We start from the raw sequence: 13,582 nt of genomic DNA, 5'->3' as shown, positions 1-13,582 counted from the left end.
AATGAGTATCAATTTGTTGATGGGATCCAAATGCACTATGAATTGTAGATATTTGTCTTCATGTGAGGCAACATGAAGAATTTTTGTTTTTGACACTCATTATAGAGAACCTGCTGTTGAGAGATTGTCATTCCATTTACCAGGCCAACTTGTTGTTATGTATGGTGAAGATGCTACCATCGAATATGTTGTTTGTAAGCCAAAAAATAACACATCTAAGTTTTTGGCATGGATGAATGCAAATAAAATTTATCTTGAAGGTAAAAGTATTTTGTATGCTCAATTTTTGTTTTAATTTATTTCGAAGCAAAAAGAAAATCAATGGCGTCCTAGAAAAAAAGGAACAACAATTGGAAGATTTCACTTTATTCCTCTAGAAACTAGAGAGTTATATTAAGGATTTTGTTTAATTATTCAAAAGGAGCATAATTTCTTATATAATAATAATTAATAATGTCCTTTATCCCACGATTAAGGATGCTTGCTATGCATTAAGTTTGTTAAATGATGATCGAGAATATATTGATGTTATTACTAAAGCAAGTCATTTGGGATCATAATCTTATTTGGGAAGATTATTTGTTACATTACTTCTATCAAATGAAATGTCTAGGCCAAAATGTGTTTGGCAAAAAGACTTGGAAGTATTTAAGTGGTGATATTCTTCAAAAACAAAGATTGCTTCTTCAAATTAATGTTAGTTATTATAACTTTTTTCGATTGTCCATTTTCCTTTCTATTTTAATATAATATAATATAATATACTAATCTATTAATAATTTATCTACATTTTTTCATGAAAAATTTATTGTTTACAGATGAAGAGTTGAAAAATAATTCACTCATAGAAATGGAAAAATTGTTACAAAGTAACAATAAAAGTTTATTTGATTTTCCTCTAATGCCTATTCTAGAAATTTCATCAAGTGTCAATCTCAAAATCATCCAATTTATGATTAATTGAACTATGACATGATTTTGCTTGAAATTGAACATAATCATTTGTTGTCCACAATGACGACTAAGAAATGGAAGATATATGATACAATCATGCTTAGTGAAAATTTAAATAATGCAATATTGTTTTTTCTTTATGGTTATGGAGGGACACATAAATTTTCTTTGAAGAGCTTTTTTTTGCCACATTTAGATCTAAAGGAGAAATTGTTTTAACTGTGGCATCTGATGGAATGGATGCTTTGTTGATTCTAGGCGGAAAAGCATCCCATTCGAGATTTCATATTCCAATAAATGTCAATTAAGATTCTACTTCCAACATAAAACAAGGTACTCCTTTAGCTGAGTTAATCTCAATGCCTAAACTCATAATTTGGGGTGAAGCTGCTATGACTCATACATTGTTTTGAAGTTGTTGATAGAACGTTAAGGGATATAATAAAATACTTTCAGACAAATACTTTCAGTCATACCAAAGGGAACAAGACAAGATGTTGTTCATTCAAGTATTAATGTTTCATATCTTTCGCCTTTATGTAAAGCTTTAACCTTAACAAAAAAAACATGAGTCTGTAATCTAAAACTTCAACTGAAGAGGTGACTCAAGTGAAATAATTTTCGGATTGAGTATTGGGTATTGGAAATGGTACAATTGGTTAAATAACTGCTGAAGATATTACCATTGACATACCATTTGATATGCTTATGGACAATACAAGAGATTCTTTTGTAGATATTGTCAAAACATATACCCTTCACTTTTAAAAAATATTGCAAACTCATCTTTTTTTTCCACTAGATAGCTATTTTTAGCTCTAACTAATGACATTGTTCATGAGTTGAATGAATTCATTATGCTATTGATTCCTAGAGAATCAAATACCTACTTAAGTTTTGATGCACCATGTTCAACAAATGGAAATATGGATACACCAAATGATGTACATACTCCAGAGTTTTTGAATACAATTGTTGTATCTGAACTTCCCAACGAGTACTCACAACTAGAAGGTATAAACTACACTAAAACTTATGCTTATGTTTCTTGTCTAGAGGCAATACACATTTTACTGTCATTTGCCGCTCATACTAAAATGAAACTATATCAAATGGACGTAAAAAATGCATTCCTCAATGGACTAATACAAGAGGAAGTTTATGTAGAACAACCCCCTGAGTTTGAGAGTAACACTTTTCACCAACATGTTTTTAAACTAAATAAATCTTTGTATGGACTAAAACAAGCTCCTTGAGCTTGGTTTGAACAACTTAGGTCATTCCTTTTGAAAAATGGTTTTGAAAGAGGGAAAATGGATACAACTCTATTCCATTAAAACTATGACTCCCAATGTATATTAGTCTAAATCTATGTGGATGACATCATATTTGGTGTACTAATGAACCTTTATGTGGGGATTTTTCTAAGTTAATACAGGCTAAATTCGAAATGAGCATGATGGGAGAACTGAAGTTCTTAGAACTACAAATCAAACAAACTGGCAATGGAATCCATCAAACCAAATATTTTAACGAACATCTAAAGAAGTTCAACCTGGAAGATGCTAAAGAGATGAAAACCCCATGCATCCAACATGTCTTGGACTGGACGGGGAATCCAATAAAGTGGACAACTCCTAATACAGAGTAATGATTGGCTCATTGCTATATCTGACTGTGTCCAGACCTGGTATATTGTTCAATGTTTGTCTATGTGCCATATTCCAACAAGATCCAAGGGAAGTTCACTTAATTGTTGTTAAAAGAATATTTAGATATCTAATTGGAACTCCTAATGGTCTTTACTTTAAGCACAAAAAGGAATTCAAGTTGATTAGTTATTGTGATGTAGACTATGCTGGTTTCAAAATTGAAAGAAGAAGCATAAGTGGAAGCTGCCATCTCATTGGTGGAAATCTAGTCAAATGGATCAACAAAAAGCAAGGATCAATAGCGTTTTCCTCTACAGAAGTAGAATATATATATCAATAGCAAGTTGTTGCACTCAATTAATCTAGATCAAGAATCAACTGGAAGAATTCAACATTCTTGAAGGCAACATAACAATCTTCAGTGACAATGAGGTTATGATAAGTATCTCTAAAAATCCTATTGTACATTCTTGAGATAAGCAAATAGAAATTAAACATCACATTCTTAGAGACCATGTTTAGAAGGGAATAGTTGAACTACATTTTGTGCCCACTAAAAATCAACTTGCTGACATTTTCACTAATGGACAAGGGTACAAGAAAATCATGTCACTAAGTAAAATGATGTGTTTTTGATAAAGAAACACAACAATTAGTATGTTGAGCTATCATTGAGTAATAGGACAATTTATTATCTTTCAAAAAGCCTAAAGAAACCACTCACATTCCCTTTATATCACTCATGATCAGTGCAACGGTTCAGTTATCACATTCAACCTTTCACAATCTTTTTTATCTCTCAGAATCTCTGAAAATCCCTAATACTATAAGATAAACCCTAAAATCACAAACCTTCATGTCAAGTGCCAGTGACACCAATGCCACAGAGATGACCGTCATCACCACTAACACCACCTCTATTCACATTGATGGAGAAGCCATCATCCACATTGAACACTACTTTGATATTGGCATTCTAGAAGGATTAGGCCTCAACATTTAGGAGACCTTAATCTTCTATGGTGTTCATGGCTACTTCAATGATTCCCAACTCATATACCCAAAACTTATCAGAATGTTTGAGAGGAATGCTTAATTCAAGGACTGGAATACCATCGTGTCTAAAGTTCTTAGGAAAGAGGTTGGTATTTCCATGGACTCTATTGCACAAGTCATAGGGTGCATTAGAGAAGGAAACACGTACCAAGAAGATTGGGAGAAGAAGTATGAGAGCTATGTCTTGAAGGATTTATATAGGAACAACTTCAAAGAAGCTATTGGAAAGAAGAAGGTTCGGTACAATTTGATGTGCGACATGGTGAATGTTTGGTCAAACATGATCTAGAAGATCTTCACAAATTTGTGCTCTTCCACCTCATGGAAAAGATTCTCTTTGACCTTCCACACACAGTCTACATCAACATTTTGCTCACCATGAAGACTCTCAAAGGATTGGATGACATATACTATGTTTCCCTAATCAATAAGCTTATCTGGGAACACCAAGTATATCATGTGTTCGAGAGAATGGACGAGGAGTTAAAGCATTCCATCATCACCAAAAGCACCTTTATTGCAAGATAACAACACTTCAACGCTGTCAATCTAAAGGCAATGAAAGTGGACATCAAGAGGAACATGACAGTTACTCCAGTGGATGAGGAAGATATCTAAAAAAGGAGGCAGAGGAAGCTCACTCAAACTATTGCTAAAGAAGACAGAGCTCTCCACACCTTTGGCATTGCCAAAAGGGTCAAGAGGATCATTCAAGAGCAAAAGAGCAAGGTCAAAACAATAAGACAAGCTCACTAGGAGGAAGAAGAAAAAAAGATTCTTGCTAAAGAACTCAAGACAAAAAAGAAGCATGAAGCATCTAATCCTTCTCTACCAGTACCTCTACTGTTGAAGCAAAGCTTTCCAAGTTTATTTTGATGATGCCAAAGACTCAAGATATGCAAGAACTTCAAGAAAAGCATCAAGATAAGTAAGTATAAAAATATTTTTTCAAAAGAAAAGATTGAATAGCACAATTTGTCCAAAAGAATTTTTCAAAGAAAAATCTTTTACCAGAATTTTTACTCTCTGGTAATCGATTACCAGAAGGCATTAATCGATTACCAGAAGCCCAAACAATTTTATAACTGTTTTACAAAGTAGTAATCGATTACCATGGGCATGTAATCAATTACCAATGTTTTTGAACGTTGGATTTCAAATTTCAAGAGTCACAACTTGTGATAAAACATTTTCAAACTTGTGTAATCGATTACACAACATTTGTAATTGATTACCAATGTTTCTAAATATTTTGATTTTTAAATTTAAACATGAAGAGTCATATCTGTTGATGTGTAATCGATTACACTATGATGATAATCGATTACCAGTGACTAATTTTGAAAAATAAATTGTCAAAAGTCACAATTTTTAAAGTGACTAGTTTCTGAAGTTTTTTTCAAGAGTCACAACTTTTAAAGTGACTAGTTTTGAAGAAATTTCCAAGAGTCACAACTTTTAACTTGGTTTTTCAAGAGCCATCAAATGGCTATAAATATGTGACCATGGCACGAATTTTAAGAAAGACAGATTTCTTTCATTCAAAAAGAGGAATTTCTGATTCATTCTCAACATCTTTCTAAGATTTTTTTGTTCAATACTTTCTTTATCAAGAAAAGTTCATTGGCAAAAAACTTGTGCTATTCTATTTTCTTCTCCTTCATTCCTTCTCTCTCTTGCCAAAAGAATTCAAAGAACTAACCATCTAAGAATTCTTTTGATTCTTTCCTTCTCCCTCCTGCCAAAAGAATTCAAAGAACTAACCATCTGAGAATTCTTTTGATTCTCCAAACAAAGAATTCAAAGAACTAACCGTCTGAGAATTCTTTGCCCAAACACTAAATTCAAAGAACTAACCATATGAGAATTCTGTGTAAGAAGCGGGTAGCTTCTTGGTTGTAATAGTGAACATAAGGGAGGGTACATCCTTTGTGGTTCACTTCAAGTAGAGGGTACATCTACTTGGTTGTTCAAAGAGAACAAGGGAGGGTACATCCTTTGTGGCTCTTTGCTTGTAAAGGATTTTACAAGGTTATTGGAAATCTCAAGAACCGTGGGTTGCTTGGGGACTGGACGTAGACACGGGTTATGGTCGAACCAGTATAAATCTTGTGTTTGCTTTCTTCTTCCCTACACTCTTTACTTTTCCGCAGTGCACTTTTTATTTCCGTTTTACTTTTGTCTAAGTTATTGTTTCTGTTCTTTACTTTCTCATAACTTAGTAGTAAAGCCTAATTGAATCTAGTAATATTAAGAAGGATAAATTTTAATTAGTCAAGACACATTAATAATTAATTCAACCACCCCTTCTTAATTATTCCGAGGCCACTTGATCCAACATCTACTTGCTTGTCCAAAGATTGCTTTTGTCAAAAGAAGTCCCAGGAACTATTTAGCAAGCCTCCAATGCTCAAATGTTGAGGGATATGAGTGAAATTAAGGATGACGCTCCTCATATCCCAAGGAAGTGCAAATTTGAAGAACCACAAATTCCTATTGCCAAAAGAAGTAGGAAATTGAAGAAAAAGGGCAACCAATCATTCTTTCTACCATTCCAAGGAAGAGGAAGACAAGAGTAACTCGACTCATCAAAGTTATCACTCAAAAAGTGTTGCCTATACAACCACCCTATGATGGCTCTAGCTTGTCCGAAAGTGAGGTAACACCATCACCCACTCCTCAACCATCAAGTCCACCCCCTATGCAACAACAAAAATCTCTATCACCTATCAATGTATCCAAGTTTAAACGTCTTGGATCCACATGGAGAAGGAATTGGAGGCCATGGGAGCAACCAACAACTGAAGTAATTGCTCATAAGAATTTTCTTGTTGCTTTCTTCAAAAAAAAAAAAAAAACAAAACTACTACAAGAAGAGTGACATCATCCATCATCTTCTTCAAGTACCTATCCAGAGAAACCACATCAACCTGTATGATTACATCTATATCCCTTATTATGCTTAGAGGGCTCTATCTGTAGACGCCATTGTCTCTAGATACCCTTACTTGGACAAGACCAGTGGAGCATTTGATTGCAATGCCTTATGCATGTGATATCTCACAAGATGGGCCCAGTCAATTTGACGACCGATTAAGAAAACCCACATGATTATCAAATCTTCCTCAGAAACCTATGCAAGGTTGGAAGATCTAGCGAGTAGGATGCACACAATTAAGTAGTGCATGATGCGACATTCGAATGCCAATGAACCAGCAAGAAGCCTTCCGGTCATATCCGCTTGGTTGGTGCAAACCATCCGGCGGGCATCAGAAATAGAAAATCAAACTTCCACTCATCATCAAGTGTACCCTCAAATGGTACACCGTTGCTGGATAATTGAGTGAGTTCAAAGAAAAGGGACTGGTCTATGACCATCTTAATCCCATAAACTTCGGAAATCAAGGAATATTCTTGAATTTACAAGTTAGAATAAAAGGCTTTAACCAATTCAGGGTAAAAAGGAAGTTTCATGGAGATAAACTGAATTAAACCAGAATTTTGAAATTCTTGAAAGCAATCAAACACTTCATCATCAAAGAAAGCTAAGTCTATGAACTTAGGGTCGATAATGGAACGAGAAGAGAAAAGAGAATTGTACTGGATACATTGTTCTTCCATGGAAAACAATGTAGGAGATGATATGGAGGGAGGAATTTGAGATGTCTGCGCTTTGGATGTTTCGTGGCTTGAGTTTCGGTGACTGCAGATAAAGTCGCAACCCCCTTTCGCTTCTTCAATGGATCTGCCATTTGGAGGAGTTTTTGGAAGTTTTAATCGGTGGAGATGAAAGAGAATGAAAAATGATGAATTTTGGGCTTTGCGGGACGTGATTTGGTTGAGAATTGAGAGAGAAATTGAGTTCTGAAGTTTAGGGATTTTAGGGTCGCATTGCTGCAAAAATTGCGTTCTCGCGGTTTTTGGAATTTCGAATTTATAGACACAGACACTCTGTAATCGATTACTGGAATGTTGTAATAGATTACACTTAGCCTAACTGCCTGTAATGGATTACATGTGAAGGTAATCAATTACCAGACACTTTATCTAAAAACTAAGTGTAAAAAAAATATCAACACTTACTAAGATGAATTTTAGTTTAACATAGAAAGTTTTAATATATCAAAATAATTTTATTTGAAAATAGAATATAATAGTTTTGAAAAACATGAGCAATCAATCAAATACTTTTAAACATATCATACAAGTAATCATACAAAAATTGAAAGATATAGATCATGGCATCATCAACCATTTAGATTTATTTTAATGATAAGCTTCATACTTTGAGAAAGGAAAATAACTCAATTAAACATATGAGCACAAACTCATTATAGCAATCAAACAAGACAAACAAATAAAATTTTGTTAGTCATCATATAAACAAGTTAATTGAAAGGAAAGTTTCAACCAACTTAATTTAAAAGATAATGGTTTTGATGTTACCTTTTTCATGATTTAAGTGCTTAGATCTTTAAAGATGGAAGTCAGACTTTTGCTTTTTGCTTAATCTTCTTGAGAGATGTTCTCATCGCTCTCATAGTCCTTGGATAGAAGGTTGATCTCCTTCTGTGAACCATCGGATGAGTCATTGTCATCCCAAGCAATATACGCCTTCTTGGATCTTCTTTCTTCATCGCTTTTCTTCTCATTCTTTTCTGGCCATGATTCATTTGTGGGGCAGTGTGCCTTTATGTGACTGGGTCGATTACACTATAGCATTTAAGTGTTGGGGAACCTTCTTGAGATCTCTTCCCATTGTCGAAGCTATGGCGTCTCTCCATTCTTCTATTTTTAACTAATTTATGAAACTTCTTCACAAAGAGTGAGAAGTCCTCTTCATCATCAGATTCTTCTTTTTCTTCTTCTTCTTGCATTGAGGAGGAGGCTTTGAGTGATATGCTTCTTTTCCTTTTGTCGATCTCTTCATTTTGGTTGAGACATTGAAGTTCCATATCATGTTCCTGCAGTTTGCCAAAAAGAGTGGCAAGAGACATAGAAGAAAGATCTTTACTTTCATAAATGATAGTTACCTTGGGCTGCCATTCCCTACTTAAGCATCTCAAAACTTTATTAATTAAATCTTCATTAGGAAAGATTTTTCCTAAGGAGGCAAGGTGATTGACTATGTGTGTGAATCTTTTCTGCATGCTTTGGATCTTCTCATTAGTGTTCATCCTAAATAATTCATATTCATGTGTAAGGGTGTTGACTCTAAATCTTTTCACATCAGTGGTGCCTTCATGTGTAAGTTGGAGAGTATCCCACATCTCCTTTGCATTTGAACAGTTAGACACTCTAAAATATTCATCTATTCCTAGGGCAGAAGTAATAATGTTTTTGGCTTTAAGATTATATTGGATTCTTCTTCTATCCTCTTTAGTCCATTTATCTCTAGGTTTTTCTGTTGTTGTGCTTGTGCTTGCATCTACTATGGTGGGTACATAAGGTCCTATTTCTATTGCTTCCCAAATGTTTAAATATATGGCTTCAATAAAGATTTGCATTCGGGTTTTCCAATAGTGGTAACCCTCACCATTAAAGATAGGTGGCCTATGGATGGAGTTTCCCTCGGGAAATAGAGAATTTGAGGAGGCCATGAATCTTGAAGTTGTGAAACTTTTCTCAAGAAACCTGCTCTGATACCACTTGTTGGATCAAGTGGCCTCAGAATAATTAAGAAGGGGAGGGAGGTTGAATTAATTATTAATGAGCCTTGACTAATTAAAAACTTATCCTTCTTAATGTTACTGATTCAATTAGGCTTTACTACTAAGTTATTAGAAAGTAAAGAACAAAAGCAATAACTTAGACAAAAGTAAAGCGGAAATAAAAAGTACACAACGGAAATTAAAGAGTGTAGGGAAGAAGAAGACAAACACAAGATTTATACTGGTTCGGCAACAACCTGTGCCTACATCCAGTCCCCAAGCAACCACCGGTTCTTGAGATTTCTAATAACCTTGTAAAATCCTTTACAAGCACTCTTTGAACAACTAAGTGGATGTACGCTCCACTTGAACTAATCCACAAGAGATGTACCCTCTCTTGTTCTCAGTATCACAACCCAAGTAGATGTATGCTTTACTTGTACCACAAAGGATGTATGCTCCAATGTGTTAAGACAAAGAATTCTCAGGCGGTTAGTCCCTTGAATATTTGTAAGGGGAAACAAAAGATATCTCAGGCGGTTAGTCCTTTGAAATCTTTTGTTTAAAGGGAAAGGGAAAAAGATATCTCAGGCGGTTAGTCCTTTGAAATCTTTTGTCAAGAGGGAGAAGGGAAGAAACAAAATAATTCATAGACGATTAGTCCTTTGAATCTTTTGACAAGAGAGAAGGAATGAAGAAAAAGAATAGCACAAGTTTTTGGTCAATGAACTTTTCTTGAAAGAGAAAGTATTGAACAAAATTTTTTAGAAAGACGAAGGAAATCTCTTATGCATGAAAGGAAATCTGTCTTTGAAATTCGTGCCATGGTCACATATTTATAATCATTTGATGACTCAAATTAAAGTTTGTGACTTTTGGAAATTTCTTTAAAACTAGTCACTTTAAGAGTTATGATTTTTGTGAAAACTGGTCACTTAAAAAGTTGTGACTTTTGAAAAAATCTTCAGAAACAAGTTACTTTAAGAATTGTGACTTTTGGAAATTTATTTTTCAAAATCAGTCACTGGTAATCGATTACCATCAAGGTGTAATCGATTACACATCAACAGATGTGACTCTTCATGTTTAAATTTGAAAATCAAAACGTTTAGAAACTCTGGTAATCGATTACAAGTATTGTGTAATCGATTACATAAGTTTGAAATGATTTGAAATTTTTTTTATCACAAGTTGTGACTCTTGAAATTTGAAATCTAACATTTTAAAGCATTGGTAATCGATTACATGATTATGGTAATCGATTACAACTTTGTAAATCGGTTTTGAAAAGAATACTGGCTACTGGTAATTGATTACTGTCTTTTGGTAATCGATTACTAGAGAGTAAAACTCCTTGGTAAAAGATTTTTCTTTTTGAAAAATTCTTGTGCTATTCAATGTTTTGAAAAACTCTTTTAATACTTATCTTGATTGAGTCTTCTCTTGATTCTTGAATCTTGAATCTTGATTCTTGAATCTTGATTATTCTTGAATCTTGAATCTTGATCTTGATTCTTGAAACGTGCTTGACTCTTGATTCTTTGGAACTTGCTTGACTCTTGATTCTTTGGCATCGTCAAAATAATCTTGGAAGGCATTGCTTCCATAGACACTCAACCACAAAAAACCATCCCTCAACCACTTCCATCACCACCTACCAACTTTGATATACCCTTATCTCCAAATCATCCACCACTATCTTAACCACACCTTCTACTTAAGGACAACAATAATATCCTCCATCATTTCTTTCACCTTCAAACACACTATCTTTTTTCTAATGACAAAAGGGGGAGAAGTCTTAGGAAAGAATGTTGATGTATACACCAAGTACTATTTAATAAAATAAGGTGTTTGAAAGTCTATTATACACTTGTTCATATTTACATACTATCACACATAAAACTATTAGACTAAATGGGAGTTGAGAACTTCCAAACATAGTACTCTAATCACTCATCATACATACTGGATTCATTTTGATGACAAATATGTTTTTTTTTTCTTGATCAAAATTTATATAGTTTGTTAGCATAAAAAAAGGAGATTGTTAGAACTAGACAATCCACACATCTCTTAAGGTTTTGATGAAATCAAAGATATAAGTTTATGTTAACTATTTGGTTATATGTAAGAAAACATGATTGATTAATGGAAGTAACACGATGTAAAATCTACATTGTTTTGTATAACTCGTCCATTGCACAAACACACACTCGTTCTTTATTAAAGCTAACTATCGTCCAATCAATCCAAACATACATCTCAATATCCATCATCATCAAAGTGAATCAAATTGTGCTATGTAAAAGTGATCCTTTTAAAAGGAACATATATGATAACCTATATTATCTTTCCTTTTATATGTTTAATGATTATTCTGAGATATAAAGGAATATTTTAGAAAATATTGATCCAGAATCAATCCAGACGTGCATTAACTATCATTAGTTGCAAAAAAAGAATCAAAGATAGAAAACAATCATATTTTCATGCTCAAGATCCTTCAAGAATTTATGAACCTCTTAGTATAAAGACGGAATCAAGAACTCAAAGAAAACAACAACCAATAAAAGGAAAGTGATTAAGTTGCACATTCAAAAGAGAAACACAAGAACATCATTTTTTAGAGAAACAATGAGCTTAGAGAGTTCATTCTTTGTATTACAAAGTTATTTTTTAGATTAAAAAATTCATTGTAAACACGCTATGAGTGTTAGAATCTTTGATTCTATTTCAAACTACTATTTGTGAAAGCCAACAATGGCTTAGTGACTAAATAATACTTGAGTGTTCTTAGATTCAGGGGGAGTCTAAGGGTTGTACCAGTAATGATCTAGAGAATACTTGTAAGCTAGGAGTTGTAGGATAGAAAACTTGGTGTAATCTAAATTGATTAGTGGAACTCTTTACTGGTTGGTAAAGGAAAAATGGATGTAGCTCAGGTTGAGTGAACCAGTATAAAACTAAGTGTTTTGACTACTCTCCTTTAGCTTGTCAGAATATTTTCAAGGCATATTATTGACACATCCTTGCATGCAAGTCTTACACTAAAAACTATCTTTTATAAACTACTGGATGACAGTCATATTTTGCTTAAGAAATTTTTGTCACTGGATGGTAATCCTTGTAAACTACTTTGTTTAATAAATCACTTCCATTTTGGTAAAGGTTTCTAAAAATTTTATTTAACATACTATTCAATCCTCCTTCTAGTGTGACTATTGTATTTCATATTTATTCCATTATGCTTTGATTTTACTATCATAAAATTCATTTAATAATTTAATCATTAATTTCATAGTATAATTTGTTACTAAAATAGAATACTAATATTTATTTCCATTTAATTTTAATTTTAACATAATGAATTTGCTAATCATGCAACATAAAACATGTAAGATGTTAAAAAAATTAATAACATGTTCCTCATAAATTTGATTTTCTTCCAAAAGTACCTCACCCATCTCCTTTTTTATTCCAACCTACCCCACCCTAAAATAATTTAGTAACATTATTTTTAAAAGCAATCATATTAGGTGAATTATAGTTTAAGATTTTAAATATAGAAAACCTTTGTTGCAACATGTTTCTGAGACAAAGATGTTGAATTTTCAATGTGAATTTGGATTTCCCTGTGAATGTAAATCCATAAATTAATGCAGAAGTTTACAAAAAATAATAAATAAAAAAATAAATGTTAATAAATGTTGAAATATTAAATGAGACTATATAAGAAATATATGATAAGGAATAGTATGAACTAACAATACCTGATCTAGATTTTGAAATACTTCTCTATAAACAACATATGAAGTAGTATTTGAATTAGATTCATCCTCATTACATATGAGAATTTTTAAGGTTGCATGTGTTGTGGTCGATGGCCGGCAAGTGTACCGGATCGCTCAAGTAGTATAAAATGGTAAGTGAATATCGAGTATCGAACTCTCGGGGAACTTGTTTTACTTGGTAAAGTTGTGGTTCAACAAATGAGTGTCTTGTGATAAAAGTTTGGTGTGTGGTATGGACAAGTATGTAAACTAAACTATTCAAAAGCGAGTAAAGGTGAGTAGCAGTGTGAGAAGATAGATAGACAGCTTATTGGTCTTCCTACTGGGTGGACTGATGTTACTAAGGATTTTCTCTACCTAACAATGTTCCTGTGTTCTATGTTGTCTCCTAGACTACTAAACCCCGATGTCTCGCGCATGTTTAGCCTAATCCTAATCAAGCATCATCCTCAAATGTCTCTTGTTGGACTAAACT

The sequence above is a fragment of the Glycine soja genome, chromosome 17 (assembly GCF_004193775.1).
Source record: "Glycine soja cultivar W05 chromosome 17, ASM419377v2, whole genome shotgun sequence".
Lineage (NCBI taxonomy): Eukaryota > Viridiplantae > Streptophyta > Magnoliopsida > Fabales > Fabaceae > Glycine > Glycine soja.
The sequence above is the reverse complement of the archived record's forward strand: the minus strand, read 5'-3'. Positions refer to the sequence as shown.